Genomic DNA, 6,000 nt, shown 5'->3' on the forward strand with positions numbered 1-6,000 from the left:
CCATCAACACACTTTTCCTCTTCAGCCGTCTTACTTGACGCATAGAGTGACATGTAATGGTCTCTAAAATGAAAACAAATCCTAATATTTTTGTCCCGGATCTAAGGTGGAGCAATTAACCCAGACATTTACTTGTTGTGTACACAAGAGAATGTGTAGCCACTGTATGTAGTTTTTTTCTTTTTTTTAAAGGATACTTTTAGCACAACTGCAGTAGTTCATTTGGTTTGGAACAATCATTCATTTTTGTAGATTACAATTAAAGTTTTCTGACATGCAACCCTTCAACTGTTTTATGCTACTAAATAAGTCAGTGCATTTTTGTTGTTGAACCTTTGTGTAAAGAAATTAGTTGTTCAATTGATATCTAAGAATATGAAGAGAGTCCTGCATCAGTGTTTGCAAATTAAGCATTAAAAAAAGGGAAAGATATGTCACAAATCCATGCACGTGAAGCACATGCTAGCGATAAAATGGGGCAGGATTTTGAGCTCTTATGTTTTACACAGGAGCATAAATTCTAGCTTTTGATCTGCAAAAATGCCCTAAAATTTGCAGTAGAGAGGCATTTATGCATGTCAAGAATGAGCAGCAGGTTGTTGCAGAGTGCTTTCAACTACTTATTCAAAAACATGTCCATGAAAAGGGGCCAGTCAAAAAGATCAAGTGAAGATCTCAATTCAATCCCTCAAGTGAAGGAGACAGAATGGCTCCTATTAAATGAAACTGTCACGATTAATGAAACAGAGCTCCTGTGAAAGCTGGCCATTTAATGTAAACCAAAGACAAAGCGGGAGAATCCATGATCCATTCATTACTTAGCATTTTAAAAACCTCATCAATACACCTAGTAAGATGTCACACAAGGTTTATAGTATTCTAGTGTTTCATCACATCAGTGCAACTTCTACTCATTGTGAAGCGTAAATGGTAAGAGGACAGATGGTGCAATCATTTACTTCTCATTTGCTCACCAATTTCAAACCATTGCTGAGTCCTGGAGGATTACCCTGTTGTTAAGGTATAATTAATAACTGACACATTTTTTACACCATTACAAAACATGTTCTTCTTGCTGGACTGAAAGTACTCCAAAATGCTTTACGTACCAAATATTAATTAGATTTGTCCCAGCCTCAGTATTGTCAATACTGTGGTCCGCTTCCAACTGTGATTGTTAAAATATTACATTTTTCCTTTAGAGGAAATAAAACCAGGAGGGGCGGTTTTGTTTAGAACATGAAGGACAGAGTCCTTCATGTCCATAGGATGTAAAATATTCCAAAATGAAGCATCTTTCATCGAGCCACTTTGAAGATGAGAAGCTTTCTGTGTTCTTTGTTATGTGTGATTCTACATCGCAGCTCAGTGGCCTGAGGTCCTGCCGCCCTGCCATTTGTTGCCACAGTCTGACCTTGCAGTCCTTACCATTCCAATTTCAGGACACACTAGTGCTGAGCATTAAACACATTGTACCAAGACCTGTGGTAAGGAACACTATTTGTGACAGCCAAACATATGTATACAATGCTATAATATAGGGAAGTGAATTAAATCTGAAACCTAGTGCTGGCTAGGTTGCCACACAGAACTTTCACATTCACCCCCTGTAAGTTGGCCAACACTGTTCATGCGAACATGATTTTTTTTTTTGATAATAACTTTCACACTAATGTCAAGTCTGGACAAAATCTGCATTTACACCTGTATATGTTACCTTTATCCCACAATCTAACCATCCTTGCTTTCCCTGTCAGTGAAACCGCATTCAGCAGACAAAGCCACTGTTGTAATGGCAGCGTCACCAGAGAGCCCAATGCAAAAATCTCACAAAATGTCTTATTTATTGATCATCATGATTAGAATTCTTACAAATTAACTCAAAAAGGTGGAGTTCTGTACTTACAGTACTTACTTTTTTATGGAAATAGGTTTCAAGGGACCTGCATGAATAGTAATTGTTCACTCATTGGCTACACCAGTATGACAAGGTAGCCATTAGCCTTTTTCCACTGGCCTGGTGTAGCAAGGTTTCACACCACTGCTACAAGGCCATGTGGATGTGTGGAGAAGATTACACCGGCATAGAATTGTGTACTTTATGTCACCTGTATACTAAGAGCAATTCTTTGCTTTTAAACACCTTCAGGGTCTAGCAGTATGGTTGTGTTTTATAATCCCATTGATGATACTATAAAGTTCAGTAAGAAATCGTTCTACCCTACTTTAAACATTTTATTTTGATCAGGACATGTCAAGTGATGAAGCCCACCAGCTTTTCAGAAATGCCAAAACTAACATAAATGCCCGTTAACATAATTAGACCTTCTAGCTGTCTTGATGACTAATTCATGATATTTTGCCGTGCGTGCCTTATAATTGTAAGAGTGGGCAGGATCGGGGTTTATCCAATTAGTCTGACCAATTTCTCCAAATTATAGTCCCCTTGGTCTCCCTGCAACTATAATGGTAACTCTTGTGATTTAAAGCAGCAAATTAAGTTTAGTCACACCTATGTTGTTTGTTTCTACTGGTTTGTTGGGCAAGATATGAGTTTATAAGAAGTAATGATAGAGCAAAACGATCAGTAATGAACTGTCCGGAATAACCTTGCCCTTACAATTCACACAGAGAAAGAAAGATAAGCAAAGCTCCATCATAAGAAAAGCAGTACCATAAATACATTGTACTTAATGGTAAAAAACCAGACTATATTTAGCTTTCTATGTCAGTTTACATGAGGCTCAATGTCACCTTAGATTAATGACCTACAGTGGCTTGCTCTCTACAATAATGCTTTATACGAAGCACTTACAACAATTTCACTGGGGAATACAGACGGGAGTGAGGACAAACATTAGCAATTGTTGCTGTTAACAGGATTAATTCATTTTTTCAGGCTATGCTTGTGACTGACTGAAGTGCAGAGCATGACAATGAAATCAGTGGACATATCAAGCAGCTGTAAGGGGGACTCATCCGTGATGAGCTGGGAACAGACTTGACAGGCGATAACTGCCTGGAAGAAAGTGTATTCACTACACTGCATTACCTCGCAGTGACCATCGCTATGTAACTACTGAAACACCCGATGCCACGAGAAGCAATCAGCATTTCAACAGCAAACAATAATGCTGGATTAGTATAAATTACATACTCTGCAGCATTGTTAATTAATTTTATATGCACCGCATTAAGGATGAAAACCTTGAGTCTTGAAAGGTTGTTATGTCTACAAATGTAAGTAAGAAGACCACTATCCAGCTGAGCCACACTGCCAAGGAGGTCAAGTGATTTTGCTTCTGAGATATAACCATTTTCCAAAAACAATGTACAAAACAAGTGTTAGAGCTACTGACTCACATAATTCAGTCAGGGCGAGCAGCACTGCCAACAGTCAGCCACTACGAAAAAGCAGGTTTAGCAAGGAATAAGAAAAGATATTTTTGTCATTCTTGAGTGACAGCAACAGTCTCAGTTCAAAGGGCTCAGACACAGCAACAGATTGTGTTACTGGTGGTTTAAGTGAATCATTAAACAAACTGAATCTCTATATGCTGAGCAAGGCAGCTCTCATGAAAAATCACACACTGTTAAACATAGGAAATATCTGCCCAATGTAGTAAAATCAAGAAAAATCTGATATATTGCTATTCAAAACTGAATTCCAACACCTGCCATTACATTCAACATACACTCTGCAACAAGATAAATGCTTGGCCAAGGAATTCCTAAACTGACATTATACTATGTCATATGTCTACAGATAACTATGCCATACTACAGTGACCGGCACACCTTGTACCACTGAATCACAGTGTATTCATTTCAGCTGGAGCTAAATTCTGTGTTCGAATGTGGCATTACTTTGACAGGACTACAACATTATTTACAATCCACTGTAGGATCACAAGTCATTACACAAACACAGGAAGACACTGCTGGCGCTGCAGCAACCCCGGTGCTATTTAATTGGATAAGGAGTGATCCCTTCAACTTGACACCAAAAGGTGCTCAGCGGCTGCACTCCACATCAACCTGGAGACTTGCATGCAATGTTAGCGAGTGCGAAACTATATCACACTCAATCAGAGGCAGGAGTGTAACGTTAATATACGTAGTCAACTCGCAGTAGCCGGAAAAGCATAGGAAATGTGAGATTTACGCTACTATTGCTGTTACGTGGTAACTGACATGGTGTTTGAAAGCGACATGCTGCGTTAACGGTTTACTGTCTTCGAATGTGCTAGTCATAAAGTGGACGCTTTTCTTTTAATAGTGGTACAGCTTGCACTGATGAAAGTGGCAGGTTCCTATTATTACATTGAGGCTCGATAGGTCGCTTGACTAGACAAGATGGGCACGGTGCAGAAAAGCGTTCCCCCTGAGAGACCACTTCCGTGGGTTAAGGGGTTACGTTTGGGGTTTAGGTTCATCGTCGACAGGTTGACGCTGCGGTTAAAGGGTGGGTTCAAAATTGGGTAAGGTTTCCCCCTTACCCAGATACCCAGAATTCGACAAAACACCGGTAAATAATATCCTTTCAATGGACTCTAACAGCATGGGGAGACGCTGCTCGTTTCTCCAGGACGTTGCCGATTTTCGCATGAAATTACACATTTAGCGTGTCCACTCTGTTGCGGCAGTCGGCCGACAAAATAACTTTAATGTGCCTCCACGGGTGCCTCTCTGAGCTCCCAGAATTGTCCGCGTGAGCAGCCGCAGCGCGTGGAGCAGTACTCGGAGAATACCGTTCCAGGTCGGTTAACAAAATTACTACACTAACGATAGCTTACTGACTGATTATCTTTCTGCCTGTAAAACGGGATCCACATGACGTTAAACAGACCAAATGACAGCTCGTAAAACGCACCCTAATGCAGAATGAAAGAGGTAACTTTATAGAGGTAAGGTTAACGGTTTAGAGGTCCACGTTATAAGCGGCTCGTGCTATTTCACAGGCTGTCTCTAAATGATGAGCCACAAAGTGTAAACGTCAATCTGCCGTCCACGAGACTGTCGCATGTGGAGCCCATCGTTAAACAACAACGTTCCAGGCTAGCGTACAATGTTAGCCAACTAGCTCCCAGGCGTTAGCTTATGTTGGTTGTAAAGAAGGAAAATACACAAAAGCCACTTCCAATACATTGACAAGTGGAAAAACTTCGCCCAGAGCAATGCAGAGGTCTGAGTAAACTAAGCACACCCAAAGAAAATCTGGCAGCATCCTGGTCGATTAGCTACCTGGGTTGGAAAACGAGACGCCCAGTGTCAGTATGTATTCAAGATATAACGTTAGCTAACGATGTTAGCTCTGTATAAAGCTAACTACCCAAGGCAGCTACCCACCGGTGGCTGGCCCTCGTTGATCACTGCACACAAAAATGAAGACTTAACTGACAAGGTTCCTCTATGCAACGTCTAGCACGCTTGGAAGCAGTCCTTATCATGCGGCATTTTGTCGCGCTAGCACAGAAAATCTACCCAAAAATACTTACTCCGTTCTCTGAAGAGCACCCCAGATCCCTTTCTCTCTTTAACTCCCCCTCAGTCTCACCAAAGACTAGACTCTCTCCCCTGATCTGAGGTAAAATCCCGCCCACTGCGCTGTCACAACCACAACCAAAGTCTCCGACGAGAACTGCCAAGATAGTTACCCTCCCATTTGAGCCCGTGGAAACCCACGTCCACTTGTCCGGAAACCTTATGACACATGCGAACAGCTGTTTATACGGTTGTAACAACGGTCAACTGATATACACCATAGCTAACATATTTAAATAATACAAATGAATACAGTAGTCATTCATTAAAAGATAACTTCATCATAGAACTGGTACAAACCAAAATCAACTGCTTTTTTTCAGTAATACAATGAAATGTATCTGCCTCGTATCGCTATCGTCACTTTTCTGAGGCTTTAAGCATCAAAATGTATGTGGTGTATGTATGCACAATGTAGGAGACAACAAGCCTGAAGGACGAGGGGTTTCAGCCTCC

The 6,000-nt window shown here is 40.9% G+C and overlaps 1 protein-coding gene across 2 annotated transcripts in view; it reads right to left on the reverse strand.

Annotated features, from left to right (window-relative positions):
* Positions 1-5,579, reverse strand: part of atp2b1a (ATPase plasma membrane Ca2+ transporting 1a) — a 39,606-nt gene extending 34,027 nt beyond the window's left edge. The window contains exon 1 of one of the 2 annotated variants that reach the window (XM_041963512.1): positions 5,499-5,579. The gene's annotated coding sequence lies outside the window, so the exon portion shown is untranslated. Of the gene's footprint in view, positions 1-5,349; positions 5,372-5,498 lie in introns of those variants that run through there. The other variant, XM_041963513.1, reaches the window with a different exon arrangement.
* Positions 5,580-6,000: the final 421 nt, after the last annotated feature.

This window comes from Chelmon rostratus, chromosome 22 (genome assembly GCF_017976325.1).
Source record: "Chelmon rostratus isolate fCheRos1 chromosome 22, fCheRos1.pri, whole genome shotgun sequence".
Lineage (NCBI taxonomy): Eukaryota > Metazoa > Chordata > Actinopteri > Chaetodontiformes > Chaetodontidae > Chelmon > Chelmon rostratus.